The 19,133-nt window shown below is 46.1% G+C and overlaps 2 long non-coding RNA genes across 2 annotated transcripts in view; both read right to left on the minus strand.

Annotated features, from left to right (window-relative positions):
• LOC144584822 (uncharacterized) overlaps positions 1-19,133 on the minus strand; it is a 274,399-nt gene that overhangs the window by 108,719 nt on the left and 146,547 nt on the right. The window lies entirely within an intron of this gene.
• On the minus strand, positions 12,895-18,972 carry LOC140703270 (uncharacterized). The gene is made up of 2 exons (XR_012082698.2): positions 16,848-18,972; positions 12,895-14,427 (listed from the first exon to the last, which is right to left on the minus strand). It is a non-coding gene; the product is annotated as an uncharacterized LOC140703270 (long non-coding RNA).

Raw genomic sequence — 19,133 nt, forward strand, 5'->3', positions numbered from 1 at the left:
AAAAAGTGCGTGGAAGGAAAGGTCTCTACAAATGGAGACACCAACCTCTTCTTTTTTTGCAATCATCTGTTGAAGGTGGCTGACGAAGCGGTCTTTGTTGGCTCAAGAAAACAGTGTCCCCTCCCATCCACCGTCCCACCTCTCTAGAGTCATGAAATTATAATTTGCAATTATACTTTCAGAATTATAAATCAGAAAGGGATCCCCGAGGGCCATCTAGTCTAACCTCCTTGCTATCGCCGAAACCCAGAACTAAAGGATCTCTTACGGATGGCCATCCGCTCTTTCAATGTGAAGGAGTTTTCAATTGCAGAGGTAGTCCATTTCATGGCTGACCGGCTCTTCTTGTCGGGAACATCTAGGTGAATTTCCTCCCTTTGGTTTTCTAGCTCAACATGTAGATTAGTATGCTTAGGCCCACTTCCTTCTTGCTTGCAATTGGAACCCTTTATTCCAAGCTGCGAACAGATCGACAGCCGACAAAACTGCCTCCGCCAACAGACTAAAGAGAGGGAAAAGAACATTTGACAGAGAGGTGGGGCTCTCTTTTGAATTCAAAGGTTGGAAGGAATGATTGGCTAAATAGTTGGCTAAATAGTCCCTCCCAGTCACATAGATGACAGACAACAGCCTCATGTCCCAAAGGAACAGGAAACAAACTGGGGACATCTCCTATGTGAAAGTCCTTAACAGCAGCGATCACCTCACCTCTTATTTTCCATCTCATCCACCTCCCTCAATTCTTTCTCATGGGGTTTAGTTTCCAGATCCTGTCCTATTCTGACTGCTTTCCTCTTTAAAATGTTCTACTTGTTGATCTCCTTCCTCATCTGGGGCACCCAGAACATGGTCTTCCAGACAAGGTCTGTTCAAAGCTGAATTGAGCGGTACCATTACATCTGGATGGACTGTCCTTCCATTGATGCGGCCTGGAATGGCATCAGCAGGCCAGAATCCTGATGGTGTTTGTTTAAGGCTTGCATAACCTGTCACAATTTATTGCAAGAGTTGGTTGATAAAGCGCCAGGGCACATCTCAGTCATCTGCTTGCTTAGGCAGCCGAGATGTACCCCTAGCATCTCACTGATTAGCTGCATTTAGGTAAAGATAAATGTCCCCCTTGGCATTTAGTCCAGCTGTGTCCGACTCTAGGGCCTGGTGCTCATCCCTGTTTCCAAGCCGTATAGCCAGCGTTTGTCCGAAGACCATTTCCGTGGTCATGTGGCCAGCGTGACTAAACACGGAATGCCGTGACCTTCCCACCGAGGTGGTACCTATTTATCTACTCGCATTTTTACATGCTTTCCAAAGGCTCAGTTTGCAGGAGCTGGGACAAGCGACGGGAGCTCACTCCGTCGCGTGAATTTGATCTTACGATGGCTGGTCATCCGACCTTGCAGCACAGAGGCTTCTGCGGTTTAGCCCGCAGCGCTATCACGTCCTCTTTTAGCTGCATTTAGCAGGAGCGTATTACACCGGATCTTATGCCAACACCGGTGGGGGTCCAAAACCACCTTTAAGAGGCAAAAGGACTCACCCTTTGGGATTCTACAGCTAGGAAAATTTGACAGATACCTTACGACAGAGGGTGGCAGAAGGTGTAGATCCAGATGTATAGTAGATACTGGGTGACAGATGAGCAAGGATTTTTTATTTCACATTATTTGAAAACACAGCAGCCATAAAATAAGCCACCAACCTGTTGGAGTTTTTTGCAACCTTGCGTACAGCCTTTAGCAGATTTGGCCGGGAGGGAGATGCGATGACTCTCAATATATCCAGCACTAATGACATACATTCCTTCTCTGCCTTCTGAGTTCGAAGAGATCCCTGCTTCTGTGATTTTCCCCCCTCACTAGAGTCTGTTGAAAGCAGTCAAGTTTGCTGCTTGATCTATTCAACGGTAAGTAATGAAATGTTTTTATTCTTTTGACGACTAATGCCTCGGAGTGAGTTATTGAGACCGTAAGTGCCAGTTGATGAGAAAAAGGAGTGGACGACTCTGGGGAACTTGAAGCTATTCTTCCCTGTGAATTCCTGCACTTCTGCTGCACAATGAGAGGAATTGAACCAACATTCAAAACTGGGGGAAAATGTAGCATTTGCTAGGAGTGGTTTGGGTTTGGCAAGACTGCAATCGATGTTCAGGCGTGGTTCTCAAATAGCTGCTCACAGAATTGTTGAAGTGATTAATTAAGTGATCTGCTTTTCACCAGACTCCAGTCTAGGCTGGATTAAGACTTGCTGAGTCCCCCCCCCTTTTTTTGAAATTCTTCAACAAGGAATAATCCACCCTTCCTCCGAAGTAGTCCGTTCAGTTCTCAGTCAGCTCTGATGGTCAGGAAGCACCTCTCTACATTTAGCGGAAATCTCCTTTCTTGTAGCTTACGATCCATTAGCCCAGGATGGACCACAAAGGAAGCAGAGCCCAAGTTTTGAGAAGCAGAAAAAGGGATTTTTTTACTTGTTAAAAGAGCCCAACTGATTTATAGCCTTCTTTAGCATCTGTAAAAGCTGATCACCCATTTGCATTGATTTTCACGGCATCCTCTCAGCGTCTTCTGTGTCTTCTGTTCCTGTCCACCCCAAGCCCTTTTAAAAATAAGCTCCCAACCATTAAAAAAAGAAAGAAAGAGAAAAGCTTCGGTAGGTCAGTAATAGTGGAAGGTGGCCGTGCCCCAGCTCTACGTCATCTGAGTTGCTGGATAGCTCAGTGGCTTAGGATATTTGACTGTGGAGCCAGAGGTTGGGAGTTTGAATCCCCCCCCGGGCCTCCTTGATGGGGCTAGACTGGATGACCCTTAGGGGTCCCTTCCAGGGCTGCCTTTCTATGATTCTTCTCTCCTCAACAAGCCAGCAACCGCAAATGTAACCGTGAGAGCTTGGCTACTCTTTCCCCCTCCTTATCTCCCTATAAGTGAAGGTTTTCACCCCTGTTCCTCCCCTCAGCAATTGAGGTGAGACTCAGGGGTCAAACCCGTCTCCCGAGAGCTGGTCCTATCTCTGCCGGCCCTCCGGGATGCTGGCAGAAATCCCAGTTTTCTGACCAGCCGAATCCCCTTCCATTCCACCCTCCTCTTCGCCTTCCCCTTCTTCCAGCATCCTCCCCCTCCCACCCTCCTCTTTCTCTGTCTGGCACCCGTTCAGGGAAGGCTCCAGTCTTAGGGCCTGAAATAGCGAGGCTGATAACGAAGTGCCGCGGAACAGACATTTGCTGATAAATTTCCATTCAAATGATGCCTGCTCCCCTCAAGTCCTCCAACCCTGTCCTGCCCAGGTTCCCCCCCCTCCGCCCCTTCTGGACACCCCACAGATCATCCATCAAATTTGCAACAGGACCCCGATCCTGATTTGTCAAGCCCTCTCGGGTAGCCGGAGGCGATAGGATGATGGCGAGGCTTAAGGAGTTTACGGGCAAGATGACAAGATATCAAAGCAAAAAAGAGAGAGAGAGAGAGAGAGAGAGAGGGCCAAGCCCCTTTAAAAGCAAGGAATCTAAACATGCTGAAAACAACACGGGACCTGAAATGTTTTTCTCAAAATAATAATAAAAAATCAGTTTAAGATATTTTAAAATGTTTGTAAAATGCTCCATAGCAATAGGGTTTAGCTTGCATGTGGTGTTTTTTTTTTTCCTGCTGTAACGCAAGGTGAAAGTAGGTGAAATGCCAGCTTCACAACTGTTGTTGTTAGCTGACATCAAGTTGCCTTCAACGTAGGGTGATCTTTAAGCATGGTGGTGTCAAAAATGGCCTGTCCGGAACAGGCCTGCTCAGTATTTGCAAACTCAAGCCTGTGGCTTCATTTAGAGAATCTACCCATCTTGTATTTGGTGTTCCTCTTTTCCTGCTGCCTTCAACTTTTCCCAGCATTCTTGGTTTTTTCCAATGAATCTTGCCTTCGACAACTGAGTTTTTCAGATTCTGTTAAGATTAATACTTACTTTTCTTCTCTTCTTTTCTTCTTTTCTCTTTTTAAAATTTTTTTCTTTAATTGCTATACTGTTATACGTATAGCCATGTTGGGTTTTTGAGATTTTGTAAGGTTTTAACTTGTAAACTGCCCAGAGTAGTGTGTGCACTAATGGCATAATATACCAACCAACCAATGAGCCAACCAACCAACCAACCAACCAACCAACCAGCCAACCAACCAGCCAGCCAACCAACCAACCAACCAACCAACCAACCAACCAACCAACCAACCAACCAACCAACCAACCAACCAACCAACCAACCAACCAACCAACCAACCAACCAACCAACCAACCAACCAACCAACTAAATATATAAATACATAAATACCATTCTCCTGATGTGCCTAAAACAGGACAGCCTCAATTTTGTCATTTTTGGTTCCGGAGAAACTTCAAGCTTGATTTGATTTCTGACCCATTGGCTTCACAATTAGAAAGTGATAAAACATTTTCGTTCCAGGCACATGGTTGTACAGAATTTCAGGATTAATGCAGTCACAGTTGCCAACGAAGCCAGTGCTTACCTCCTCCTTACCTGTCATCTTAAAATAAAAGCAAGTCCCACCTGGAATAGACTCACTGAATGATATGGCAATGCTTGTGTAAATTCCATTAATTCAATAGGTCTACTTTAATTAAGACTAGCAATGGGATATGTCCAGCTTTTTAGAATCATGGAGTTGAAAGGGAACTCAGACATCACCTGCTACAACCCCCTGGCAATGCAGGAGATTGAGAGTTACAACCTTGAAACAAGTGGCTAAATGTGGTACTGCCAGTCCATGAAAACTTATGCCAGGTGAAATCTGGCCAAAAGAGAATCAAAGAGTTGGTATTTTTGTTCATGGAGAATTTTTGGACCCTAGTGGTCTGCTGAAGAAGGCCGGATATGTTTTCTTCCAGGAGCCTTGTGGTGCAGTGGTTAAACTGTAGTACTGCAGTGAAGACTCTGCTCACCACCTGAGTTTGATCCCAGTGGATCCAGGTAAATGGATCTTGACTCGACCTTCCGTCCTTCTGAGGCTAGCTTGCTCGGTGGGGGCAATGTGTAACCTGCATACTTAAAAATTGTAAACCACCTAGAGAGTGCTTTAAGCCAGTGGTCCATAATCTTGGGCCTCCAGATGTTCTTGGACTTCAGCTCCCAGAAATTCTGGCCAGCAGAGGTGGTGGTGAGGGCTTCTGGGAGTTGTAGTCCAGGAACATCTGGAGGCCCAAAGTTGGCCATGGGGCGGTCTATAAGCAATGCAATTTGCTCTGCTTTAAATCGCTCTCACTTCAATTGTCCTTTAATATTGATTGCCTCTTGAAAGAGAGAGAAAAAAAACGTTCTTACTTTCATTTCAACTTAGTTTAATTTTTGTGTCTTTCTTTTTAGGTGTCTTCCTGGCCTCTACGACAACACAGCCGTGTGAGCTGACAGCCCGGCAGGTTCTCCCTGAGAAGAGCCAGCGGTTCCTGTGTGACAATACAAACGAACTGCGCATGAAGCCTTTCAGCCGCAGAGCGATAAAGCTCTTCCAGAAGAAGGCCTTTGCCCCTGGTTTAACTCCCATGCGCTCCAAGAGGCGCAATGTCTGTAGCTCTTTTGGCAGGGCCCTGGAGATTTGAGTGTTTCCTTTCTCACCAAGTGAGGTATGTGCGCGCACAGACACATAAAGGCGGAGAATTTTGTTCCTTTTTTTTTCCTGCCTTACTCCTTCGGAGCAAGGGAGACCAATTTGTTATGGTCTCCCCCCTCCTCAGGAGAGATAAATCTATTAAAATTCCAGTGGGCCGCGGCACGAATCTGGGCCCTCACCCATGTTCTTAGGGAGACGTCATACGTTTTCTGTCACTTTCCTCCCAGATTTATCCCACATGGCAAAAACAAAGCCACCCTGCTCTGTTTGGGGAGAGCGGAAGCACAATTTTCCAATTCCCTGGGCCCAGAACGAATGAGCGGGTTGAAAATAAAGAAGATTTGAACCATTTAACAAAGAAAAGTGTGAATGAATTTCAGCCAGAGGGTTAGGGATTAAAAAGAAGGCGGCAGCTCCATTTTTCTGTCCTTCTTGATACAGGAATCTGCCTTGTTCTTTTGAAAAGCCCTCTGCTGTCGCTCACCAATCATCAAAGCCACACAATAACCCTCTAGGGTAGGACATTTTTATTACCCGTATGGGATAGAGCAGTGGTTCCCAACCTTGGGGTAGCCCAGGTGTCCTCGGACTGCAATTCCCATAAGGCTTCGCCCTCAGCTGTGTGCTGGTTGGGGGGGGGGGTCGGGGGGTTGCAGCCCAATCACATCTGGATTACCCAAGGTTGGGCACCGCAGGTGTAGAGGACAGGTAGCCTGAAGAAAGATCCGGTAACTGCAGCAGGTCCACAATGCGATGGCCAGATTACTTAGGGGAATCAACACATACTAACATATTTCCCCTGTGCCGGATGGCTTACACTGGTTACCGTTTCATCTCTGAGTCAGGTAATTGGACTTGTTGGTTTGGTATGTGCGCATCTGGTTCTCCCAGGGAAACAAATATGAACATTCCGTATCTAACTATATGCTTAATATCTACCGCCACCGCCTGTTTTTGAATTAATTTTAATTGGTGTTGTCTGCATTCGTATGTTTATACCAATCCCTGTTGTTCGCCACCCTGAGTGACCATGGATCAGATGGGAAGTTTAGAAGTATTTAGAAGGAAGGAATTAAGAAAGAAATTAAGAAAGAAATTAAGGAATGAAGGAAGGAGAGAGAGAGAGAGAGAGAGAGAGAGAGAGAGAGAGAGAGAAAGAAAGAAAGAAAGAAAGAAAGAAAGAAAGAAAGAATATAGAAAGGAAGGAAGGAAGGTAGGAAGGAAGGAAGGAAGGAAGGAAGGAAGGAAGGAAGGAAGGAAGGAAGGAAGGAAGGAAGGAAGGAAGGAAGGAAGGAAGGAAGGAAGGAAGGAAGTGCAGCTGTAGTTTAAAACCACCCCTACACTGTATCAGCTCTGAGATGTTCATCATCCTCTTAGAACTGCAGAGCAGGAAGGGACCCAATAGATCATCAAGTCCAGCCCCTGTTAAGGAGGCCCAGAAGGGGAATCAAACCCCAACCTCTGGCTCTGCAGCCAGATGCCTAAACCACAGAGCTATCCAGCAGTTCTTGGCCCCTGTTCTGTTTTATGATGAAGTTCCCTTCCTTGACTCTGTTGCAAATTAATTTTATCTTCCTGGAAAATTGATCCTGTTTCTGTTCAATGCCAGAAACCGGCCTTGGATATGTCCACTTCACGAGGCCATGTCCTGCCACGCCGTACCCCCTCCACGCCACCCATGGTGAGATGCATTTATGCCTTCCCAACTTGGAGGTGGCTCCGGCCACGACCGCCTTCGTCTCTTCTCCCCTGCCTCCCTCCATGGCAGGACGGCCGCCAGGCCACCAGCGATAAGGCTCTGTGTGAGAACATAGGTCTGTGTTGGTTCCTGGCACCGTGGCGTGGGTCTGGTCTGCCTTTCCTCCCACCCCCAGCTCCAATCTCATGGAAGAACTTCACGTCTTCGGCACCAAAGCCTCATGACATCACCTGGATCAGGGGTGGTGGAGGACTCGGAGGCGTGAACTTCACAGGAGGAACGGGGCCAGCCAAGTGGGAAGACATAAGCCATACATTCAGTTTCTTTGGCCGGAGCTTCTAGGCCTGCAGAATATCACCGGGCTAGATGTCAAGAAAGTGGAAAAACCTCACAATGGCTTTTTCAGCGAGTCGGCCCCTTATCTCTGCCCGATGGCCTTCGGGAGATCCTAAGGTGTCGTCATGGCTCCCCGTCCAGCGCCTCCCTTCTTCTCCCCATTTCCCTGCTTAACACACCCCTCCCGAGGGAAAAGCTGTGGAGAATGTAAAGGAAAACTCATGAGCAAGCACGAGTGTGTGGAGAAGACGCCAAGCTTCTTGGACGAGGTCCCGGCTGGACGATGGCCAGGGTGACCGTGGATGGATTTCAGGGCCAATGTGGCAGAAACGTGGGCGTAAACCTCTCTGTGCCGTTTAATGGCGAAGAGGAGGGTCCTACGGTATTCATGTTCCATTTGTGGCCTTCTTCCCACAGGCCATGATCAGAAACCAAGAGACGGCGAACTGAAGAGGCCTTTAGTCTGATCCACTGGACAAAATACTGTGGTTGAGCCTCTGGAACTCCCTCCCACTGGAGGCCAGACTGACCCCATTTTTGCTGTTCTTCTGCAACCAGGCCAAGACCTTTCTCTTCAGACGAGCTTTTCCTTTCTGACAGGCAGTCTGTGAGAGATTTTTCAAAAAGGGACTGTTGTGCTCTGTTGCTTTTAAATGTGTTTTTAGGTCCTCCATATCTGTGGTACTCGGTTCCATTGTCGTCCTGATGTTTTCCCCTGATGTTCACGCAACATCTGGCTTCCTGAGCCCACGGTGGTGTGTCCTACGCTCTGGGATGATCCGGAACAGATCCTGCCCTTCTTCCGTAGGACTCCCTTTCAAATATTTGAAAAGTGCAAGGAACAACGTCATGAAATTTAAATAAATGGATCGATGTATGGATATACATTTAAAAGTCTATGGATCATTGTGTAAAACGATGTGCAGAAAATCAGAATAAATTTATCAGGGAGGGAGAAACCAAGAGGAAAAAAAAAAGCATTGCCATGAATCTGATGAGGAAAGACCTGATCTAACACAACATATGACATCTTCCTATTCATCCGCTGGCCCGAATACTCACTGAACATGTGGATACATTGAAAAACACTTCCCAATTTGCTCAGGAATGGGTGAACTGGAAGTATTCATCAATGATCACATGACATAGAGGTCCGTGAGGATCAGTCGGTCTTTCCCCCTTTTCAATTTGGACTTTCCTATCTCTGGTGTTGAGGGCTTCTCCTTTTTTTTTTAAACTAATTGCACCAATTCAAGTGTGATTTTTTCCCCACTGGTTCACAAGGACTCCCTAAGTCGGAGGCAACTTGACAGCACATGACAACAGCAAAAGGACCAGGGTGGGGGCCTGAGAGATGTTTTTTAAATGGATTGTTGTGCCATGTTGTTTTTGAATGAGTCTTTAGTAAACTGATTTTATTTACCATTCTTTCATATAATACTTGTTCGATTCCTTTTTAACATTTGTACACTTACTTCATTTTTAGCTTTTAAATTTTGCCTTTTAATGGTTGTGAGCCACCCTGGATCCTTTTAAGGAGAAAGGCAGGGCAAAAATATTTTAAATAAATAAATAAAAATAGTAAGATCGGGTGTGGTATTTTAAGAGAGCGGGAACCATTACCCGACAGTCTTTCTCACTGGACATCCTAAAGTATATTTTTTGTCCTTTTTTTTTTTAAAACAAACTATTAAGACCAGCAGTCAATCACTTTAACACTTTTATCACTGTAAAGTTCAAAAGATGAGGGAGGGAAAGAGGAAGGAAAGAAGGAAGGAAGGAAGGAAGGAAGGAAAAGACAGAAAGAAAGAGAAGGAAGGAAGGAAGGAAGGAAGGAAGGAAGGAAGGAAGGAAGGAAGGAAGGAAGGAAGGAAGGAAAAGAAAGAAAGAGAGAGAAAGAGAGAAGGAAGGAAGGAAAAGAAAGAAAGAGAGAGAGAGAAAGAGAGAGAGAAGGAAGGAAGGAAAAGAAAGAGAGAAGGAAGGAAGGAAAAGAGAAAGGAAGGAAGGAAGAAAAAGAGAGAAAGAGAAGGAAGGAAGGAAGGAAGGAAGGAAGGAAGGAAGGAAGGAAGGAAGGAAGGAAGGAAGGAAGGAAGGAAAAGAGAGAAAGAAAGAGAGAAAGAAGGAAGGAAGGAAAAGAGAAAGAGAAGGAAGGAAGGAAGGAAGGAAAAGAGAGAAAGAAAGAGAAGGAAGGAAGAAAGGAAGGAAGGAAGGAAGGAAGAAAGGAAGAAAGGAAGGAAGGAAGAGAGAGAGAGAAAGAAAGAGAAGGAAGGAAGGAAGGAAACAAAAGAAAGAGAGAGAGAAAGAGAAAGAGAAGGAAGGAAGGAAAAGAGAAAGAGAAGGAAGGAAGGAAGAAAAAGAGAGAAGGAAGGAAGGAAGGAATTAAGGAAGGAAGGAAGGAAGGAATAGTGAAGTTGGACGCAGCCTCTAAGGCTATCGAGTCCTACCCCTTTACTATACAGAAATACTGTACAAATCAAAGCAGATCTGCCAGGGGGTTGCCTAAATTTCTCTTGAATGCCTCCAGGGTTGGAGCGCTCAACACCTCTTGAGGTCATGGATTCCATTGTTGCACTGCTCTAACAGCTAGGAAGTTTTACCTGGTATTTAATTAAAATCTAGCTTCCTGTACTTTGAGCCCATTGTTGTGTGTCCTGCACTCTGGGTTGATCCCGCCTCTCCTCTGTATGACGGCCTTTCAAGTCTTCGAAGAGAGCTATCCCACCTCCCCTCGGTCTTCTTCTCTGAAGGCTAAACCTGCCCAGTTCTTTCCGTCTTTCCTCCTCCAAGGGCTTGGCTTCCAGCCCCCTGATCATCCTTGTCGCCCGCCTCTACACTTGCTCCAGTTTGTCGGCATCCTTCTTGAATTGTGGTGTCCTGAAATGGACACAAGACTCAAGGCGAAGCCTAACCAGGAAATTGACGTGAAATAACTCCCATGTTTCCGTGGTTTGTGTGTATTTTTCTATGTGTATGGAGAACTTTAGAAAACTGCCCCCTTTCCCAACCACCGGGCAACCCTTCAAAAATTCCTAGAGCTGGGGGTTGGCTGTCCTTCTATCCAATCCATTTGGATCTGAAATCCAATCCAGTTGAGAGGCCAGAGTGGATAGTGACCCTGGAGCAACCCGGGGTCTTCATGCGGGTGCCGAATCGACAACATGAATCGACAACGACAAGAAGCAAATCAAGCTGATGCCAAGCCGGACGGTTCTGATTCGGCTTGCCAGTGTAGCTGCATCTCAGAGTTGGTGACCTGGTGGAGAATCTGTAGGTTGGGAGGTTCGATTCCCCGCTGTGGATCCAAGGAGAACAGCCAGCGTCGGTGTGGTTTTTGGGCAGGCTGCGTGATCCCAGAATGCACGCAGAAGAAGAGCATGGGAAACCACTTCCACCCACGACACACTCAGGAAGCCCTGGAAAGAGTCTGCTTGACTGAAAATAATTAATTAATTAACCCGCAGTTGCATAAAGCAAACTGAGCCAACACTGCCATCTGCTGGTAAACTAATCCAAGAGAAAATTAGACGACAATCTATCGGGTTAGTGGTGCATCGCTAGACAGTTACCCTGCATGACAGTTTTTTCACTAGACATTGACTTTTTGCGAACGCTATAGCGATTCGCAAAACAGTGATTCCTATGGGGGAATTTCGCCGGACAATGTTTGGTCCCTGCTTCACAAACCGATTTTCGCTGAACGACGATTTTGACAGCTCCTTCCGTGCTCGCAAAACGGGTGTTTTTGGGACCTAAGCTTCGCAAGACAGCTATTTAAACAGCTGATCAGCCCTTCGCAAAGCGGCTTTCCTATGGTCGATCTTCGCTAGACAGCGACGATTCTTCCCCATTGGAACACATTAAACAGGTTTCAGTGCATTCCAATGGGGAAATGCTTTTCACTAGACAATGATTTCGCTAAACAGCGATTTCAGTGGAACGGATTGTCATCGTCTAGAGAAACACCACTGTACATTGATTTGGGTTCGCACATGGAGCAGGGCATTGGACTCAGTGGCCTGATCGGCTCCTTCCAACTATTCTAGGAGTCTATGAAGAACTGGGGGTGAAAGAAGGAGAGCGCCAAAAATGGTCTGAAGCTTTACGCATTACGACGAATCCACTTCACAACGATTAAGATCAAAAAAACTAAGATCATGGCCACCAGACCCATCACCTTCTGGCTGGCTTCGGTGGGAACGGCCATCCAAATAAGGTCAGTTCGACAGTGACCCCCTCGATCTTCACCATTAGAAACGTTTCCTCGGGCAAATCATGAGCTGAAGAAAGGCAGAATGTAACTGCTATAAATAAGCAAGTGTAATAAAAAATGTGGGGAGGTAGACTCGCTGAGCGGTGAAGGATATCCCATAATAATTCAAGCACAGTGCCTTGCACTTTCTTGAGGGAACTGAGGTAGTGAGGAACTAACTGGGCAGAAAGAAGTTGGGGTTGGTCTTCCAGATCATGAGTTGGAGCGTTCAGATGTGCTAAGAGGTTTGGGGAAGGATTTTAGTTACACATGAGAAATAGGAAAGTAAGGTACTGTATTCCCCAAATGGTGTATGTAATCTCCGTTAATGAACTGGTATACTTGCACCCAATGACTGTTCCAAAATAGCTGTCAAAACTCTTGAGCACTGAATGATATAACACGGACAACGTGTCATTGGAACACAGAGTTCCTTCCGTGTTGGCTATTACTGGTTTTCACAACACTCCATTCGTTGGCAAATCACCTTGTGTTTTTTTTGGGGGGGGGGGTGAGCTGCCTTCAGCAGGAGAGCACGGATGTCCTTGGCAAACGGACACGAAGGCCTGCCTAAATCGCATCTCCGGAACACCAGCGTGATTGCAGTATTAATGGTGGTATAGGGGGATAGAGTGATGGGGTAGGGCTCAGGGTTTGGATTTCCTCCTCTCCCACCCCAGCTGCTATGGAAGCTCACTGGAGGTGTGGACAATTCTCACTTATCTCGAAAGCTCTATTAGGGTTTCTCGAAGTCAGTTCTGACTTGAAGGCACACACCACCAACACCAACAAATGTTTAATGAATAGTTTGTCCCTAAGAGAGAAGGGGTACTTTGGAATCTTACCGAGGAGTCCCTCCATGGGAGTAAATCAGGAACAGTGGACAAAATTCTCTGAAAGACTATGTGAGTTGCTCATAACTCCCAGTCTTTTTATGGAACTGGAATCCTTGGTACATACTGGTGTGTTTAAAGGTTCATGTTTAGTTTAAGCATGGCAGTGATGTCCAGTATTACAGTGTTTTGAACTTCTGGTTTAATTTCTCTAGCCGTGCAGCAGAAGTGCAGGGATTCACACAGCAGAATAGCTTCAAGCTCCCGCAGATTACTTCATGCCCTTTTTTCCTCATTTACTGGCACTTACAATCTCAACACCTCACTCTGAGACATTAACAGAAGAAAGACTAAAATCCATTTTTGTTTCTTACAGGTGTGAACAGACCAAACAGTGAACTGACAAAACATGGCTGCTTTCAGCAACATACTACAAACACCCTCACTGACCTCCAAAGATTAAAGAGAGGGAAAGAGGCACCGAGGAGAGAGGCGGGGCTCTCTTTGGTTACTGCTGAATAGATTGACAGTCATCCCAGCCCAGAAAGGTCTCTTCCATCCAAAACGCACTAAAGGCAGCTTGCGAGGTTGCAAAAAGCTCCAACATCCAGCAGCAGCATCTTTACCCTGCTTAAATGGAAATAGCACCCTTGTTGTTTAGTGGTTAAGTTGTGTCTGACTTTTCGTGACACCATGGACCAGAGCACGCCAGGCCCTCCTGTCTTCCACTGCCTCCTGGTGTTCGGTCAAAAAAATAGCACCCTAGAATGCATCAAAACATTCATCTGTCTTTTAGGGCCCCTTCCAACTCAATTATTCTATGATTCTATGAACATCCCTGAATCATACCCAGTAGAACACAGGAAGTACAGTGGTGCCTCGCTTAACGGCAATAATCCGTTCCAGGAAAATTGCTGTTAAGCAAAAACGTCGTAAAGCGAAAATAAAAAGCCCATTGAAACGCATTGAAAACCGTTCAATGCGTTCCAATGGGCTAAAAACTCGCCGTCCAGGGAAGATCCTCCATATGGCGGCCATTTTCGGTGCCTGTATAGTGAGGAATCCATCCCTAAACACAGCGGGGAGCCATTTTGAGCACCCGGTGGCCATTTTGAAAACCCGACGATCAGCTGTTTTGATTGTCGTAATGCGAAGAATCAGTTCCTGAAGCAGGGAACCGATCTTCGCAAAGCAAAAACCCCATTTTGACCATTGTTTTGCGATCGCAATTGCAATCGCAAAAACATCGTTATGAAGTGGATTTGTCGTAATGCGGGGTAATCGTAAAGCGGGGCACGACTGTAAACTCTTTAAAGGCCTTGAAGCTCAAGGAAGAAGGAACACTATAACTGAGAAACGGTCCTCAAAGTTTTCCCCATTGCAGACTGCCGCTGAAAGGCCTACAGGAATAAGAGTCAACGGAAGTATTTCATCCTGCATTTTCACCTTCAACGTACAGTATTGAGATTATTTGGGGAGCGTCGTTTCCAAAGCCCCTCTTCCCGATCAGAGGAGGCTGCCCAGGACTTTTCCAAAGGGAGCGACTTCCCCAGTTTCCTCGGGGCGCTTGGCTTTCTGGGGCCACCGTTTGCAGCACAGAATCACCGGCTCGAAACAAAACCTGCCGTCGGGAACCTCCTCCTCGGTGCAATAGCCCACTCGGCAGGTGTGGTGTGGCGGGTCGCAGCTGGCTGGTCGGGCTGGGACCGTTCCTGCCGAGAGCAAAGAGGGACACATCGTTCACAGTGGCCGGGGAAATGGACAACATTCTTTCAGAAGGAGTGAGGTGCGGTGGAAGAGCAAATGGGTTCGGTCGGTGACAGCAAAGCCAAGAACATCTGAAGCCCTATTCAGTGGCGCCTGCTTTCCAGAGGCAAAGGGCAGTGGTCTAAACCCCCACCCACCCACCTTTGGCACATGGTTACAAATTTGCTCTCCTGCACATGGGGAGGAACCAGTCGGAATAAGAGAGCTTCTGCTCTCTCTGTGGGCCCTCCAGATGATTTGGGACGCTGATTCTCTGGGGGCGTCCCCGAGTCCCTTAAAGAGCGCCCACGGAAAACAGAATCTCTCCACTTCAGACTCATTGTAACCCATGACCTGCACTTACCTGGAGAGCCCACACAAATAGTGGTGTCCTTTTTCTGATTCAGTTCTCCCCACATGTAGGAGAGGAAGGAAATCATAAGAACATAAAAAAAAAGCCCTGCTGGATCAGGCCAAGGGCCCCATCTAGTCCAGCTTCCTGTATCTCACAGTGGCCCCACCAGATGCCATGAGACCACGAGATCCCTGTCTCCCAATCCCCCTCCCCTGCATCTGGCATTTGGAGGTCCCTTCCTTCAAAGCCTGGAGATTATATACCAGTACATCCCCATCATGGCTTGTCACCTGCAATAGACTTTTCCTCACGGAATCTGTCCCATCCCCTTTTAAAGGCCTCTAGGCCAGATGGCATCACCCCATCCTGTGGCCAGGAGTTCCACAGACTAACCACACGCTGGGTCAAGAAATATTTTCTTTTGTCTGTTCTTACTCTCCCAACACTCCATTTGAGTAGATGTCCCCTGGTTCTGGTATTGCATGAAAGGGGAAAAACCTTCCCTCCATTCACTTTATACATCTGCGTAATTTTATACGTCTCAGTCAGGTTCCCCCTCAGGTGCCCTTTTCTCTAGACTCAAGAGCCCCAAACACTGTAGCCTTTCCTCATCAGGGAGATGCCCCGGCCCAGTCATCATTTTAGTCACTCTTTTCTGCACCTTTTCCAGTTCCACGATGTTTTTTTTTTTTTAAGGTGCGGAGACCAGAACTGTACACAGTACTCCAGATGCAGCCTTACCAGCATTTTGTACAATGGCATTATTTTTATTTATTCCATTTATACCCCGCCTATCTGGTCATTGCGACCACTCTAGGCGGCTTACAACACAAAATACAAAACAAGCATGAAAAGGGAATTCTCACAGAGCTAGAAAATTCAACAAGATTCTAACAAGAGTTAGAAAATTCAACATTACTGTATAATGTTGTCTGTTTTATTTTCAATCCCCCTTTTTAGTGATACCTAATCTGGAGCAGAAGCAGGCATCAACAAGGGAAGAGAGTACCCCAAGTTTTTTTTTCAGTGATGGATTTACCGTGGACCACGATGCCAATGGCGCACCCTCCTTACCGAACCACATCCATCCATTCATCCAAACCCCTCGGTTCTCTCCCTCCCTCTTTCAAGAGCCCTAAGAGAACCACCTCCCGACATAAACCAGTTGAGTCTGAACCAGTAAGAACTAAAAAGTAGGAAGACTCATCCGGTGAGAAAACTTTGAGTGAAATGATCAAGCCATCATCATCATTGCTTGGCATTTTTTTTAAAAAAAATTGCTTCTGTATTTAGGGAGTTTGGGGAAGAGATCAGGGTAAAAAGAACGGCTGGTCTTTTACACCCATGGCTGCTTAAAGAATCGTGTCTATATGAATGTATTCATGTTGTCCCCAATAAATTATAATGTTGAAGCCTTGCAATTATAATTCTTTCGATGTTATATAGACCTTGAAGAAGGCTGATAGGCCGAAATGCATTGGGCATTTTTCATCCTGAAATAAAGCGCATGATATTTTCTGCATCCCGAGACTGCACTTCCATCTTTTCAACCTAAGATTTTAGTGGACGTGCCAGTTCCTTGCGTTATAGACAATAGAACTCCCAGAAGTGTATAAATATTCTTCTCAAGAAAAACAGGCCTTCTGTTTTCTACCATGTTGGGGCCCAGATTTTTTTTTGACAGAGTGGTATCACCAAACGTATCTTATGCATGACTTCGGAAGTTCAGCAGGGTCAAGCCAGGTTGGTAGATGGATGGGAGACCACTACAGAATAGTAGGGATTTTGAGGCTTTTAGGAGGGACCTGCCCCTGAAACTTTGGAGAACCATTTCTGTCAGTTAAAACTGATGGTTCTGAGACGTATAGACCAAGGTGTGTGAAGCCATACATGCTAGATAGACAAGGGTTGTTCCCATGCATGCTGATTTGAGCTGCATACCAGTCACATAAGGTACCACCGAAGCCTGAAAACTATTCAGACAGACAGATCTACATGCATTTCCAAAATCCCAAACTATCCTGGTCTTACCTGGAGTGGACAGATCTAAACCAACAAGCAGCAGTAGCATCCGTGTCAACAAGATCTTCATCATGGCTACAAGCGGGCCGTCCTGTGTAACACAATGCAAGAGGGGGAAGCTTATATTGGTTATGAGCTGCTGAGAGGACTGTTCGGAGGGAGTGTAGGCACAAGTACCTGTGAATTATGCTTTCCTTGCTCATTGTCTCCCACCTCCCATGTCACCGTGACCCAGAAGAGATTCTTGGAACCGTGCAGGAGGGCTGGGAAATATTTAGCATTCCATGCCAGCAAGTCGACTTATTCATAACGTGCTATGAAGGCTGATCCTTCCAGTGGCTGGAGATTGCTTTGCCCCAGATGCCAGGGGCATGAGAGAAATTCTCGTCCCTCTGTTGTATTCAGGAAAAATGACAAATCACAGCTTGAAAGCCATGGCTGTCTTTTCTCACAAAAAGCTCTGTGTCAGAAGGCAAACTTAGGAGGTGGTGATTGGTAACCAGAGCTTGGTAAAGTTACGGGAGAGTAGTGAAGGGCTTCAGGAATCACTTTTCCTATCTGGGTCAGTAACAGAGGGAAGCTTCTCTTGATGGAAAGCTGTAGGGCCCGAAGTTCTCCAGATGTTATTGGGGTCCATGTCTGAGCAGTCCATGCAAGTCGGTGAGGAACGAGTAAGAGACTATCAACCTAGGGAGGGCCACCACACAAATAAGTCCACTAGTCCCCAGTTTTCAGCCCCAAGAAATTGCTGCAGACATTGTGAGGTAGGCAGGAATTTAGTATGTGCGACCTATGATAGATAGATAGATAGATAGATAGATAGATAGATAGATAGAGATAGATAGATAGATAGATAGATAGATAGATAGATAGATAGATAGATAGATAGATAGATAGATAGATAGATAGATAGATAGATAGATAGATAGATAGATAGATAGATAGATAGATGCCTTCCAACTCTATTATTCTATAATTCTATTATAATTGAACTTGGATTCCTGACAGAGTAAAGGGTTGAACTTCATGGCTTTACAGGCCCCTTCCGAATCCATTGTTCTATGATTCTAGCAATGTTTTTTTTTTAAATGAATGCTTCAACTCTTGGCCAGAATCCCATTACATGCTGAGTGTGGTATAATTCCATTGACATAAATTTAAGAGGGGAATCAATGCAGGTTTGGAAGTCATGGTAGGTAGAGACTGTGGTGTGCCAAACACATGGCTGGTGTGTGATAGCAAATACCTACGCTGACTTCTGAACTTGTGGGGAGTTGCAGAAAGTTGTTTGGATGGAGCTACATCACTGGGTATGCATAGGCATCCTTCAGTCTCGAGAGACCATGGTAACGTGCTCTGTATCGAGGAGTGTCCTGGGTATAAGAAACAGGATTATGGCCATTATTTATTTCCCTTCTCTTTCATTTCCCTTGTCGTGAAGGGTGGTTTTAGTGCCACTGTAGCCAAGGGTTCCAAGGACCACCATAGAATGTCTACTCACTTCTCATTCTATAGTAAATACAGTGGTGCCTCGCTAGACAGTTAACCCGCATGACAGTTTTTTCGCTAGACATTGACTTTTTGCAATCGCTATAGCGATTCGCAAAACAGTGATTCCTATGGGGGAATTTTGTTGGACAATGTTTGGTCCCTGCTTCGCAAACCGATTTTTGCTGGATGACGATTTTGACAGCTCCCTTCGTGCTTGCATAACGGGTGTTTTCGGGACTTAAGCTTCGCAGAACAGTGATTTAAACAGCTGATCGGCATTCGCAAAGCGGCTTTCCTATGGCCAATCTTTGCTAGACGACGATTCTTCCCCATTGGAACGCATTAAACAGGTTTCAATGCATTCCAATGGGGAAATGCTTTTCGCTAGACAATGATTTCGCTAAACAGCAATTTCAATGGAACTGATTATCATTGTCTAGCGAGGCACCACTGTATTGGGATGCTGGTGGGTTAGACGTGTGCCCTAGAACCCCCTTCTCTGTTCGAGTTTTTACAACCTTCCATGTTGCCTTTAGTAGGTGGGAAGGGACCTTTCTGGGCTGGGGTGATCGACCCAACACTAGTCCGTCAGTCCTTCGTGCCCCTGAGTTCAAAGAGAGCCCCACCTCTCTGCTAAGTTCTCCTTCCCTCTTTTTACTGCGTTGGAAGCAGTCAGTCTGTTGAAGTCTGAAAGCTGTTGTGTTTGCCAAAAGCCGTTGCGTTTGTCTCTTTCGGGGTAAAGGACGACACACGCATTTGCCACTCAGGGCCCCAAGGGGAGATGGGTGTTCAAAGAATAATACA

Source organism: Pogona vitticeps, chromosome 1 (assembly GCF_051106095.1).
Source record: "Pogona vitticeps strain Pit_001003342236 chromosome 1, PviZW2.1, whole genome shotgun sequence".
Taxonomy (NCBI): Eukaryota; Metazoa; Chordata; class Lepidosauria; order Squamata; family Agamidae; genus Pogona; species Pogona vitticeps.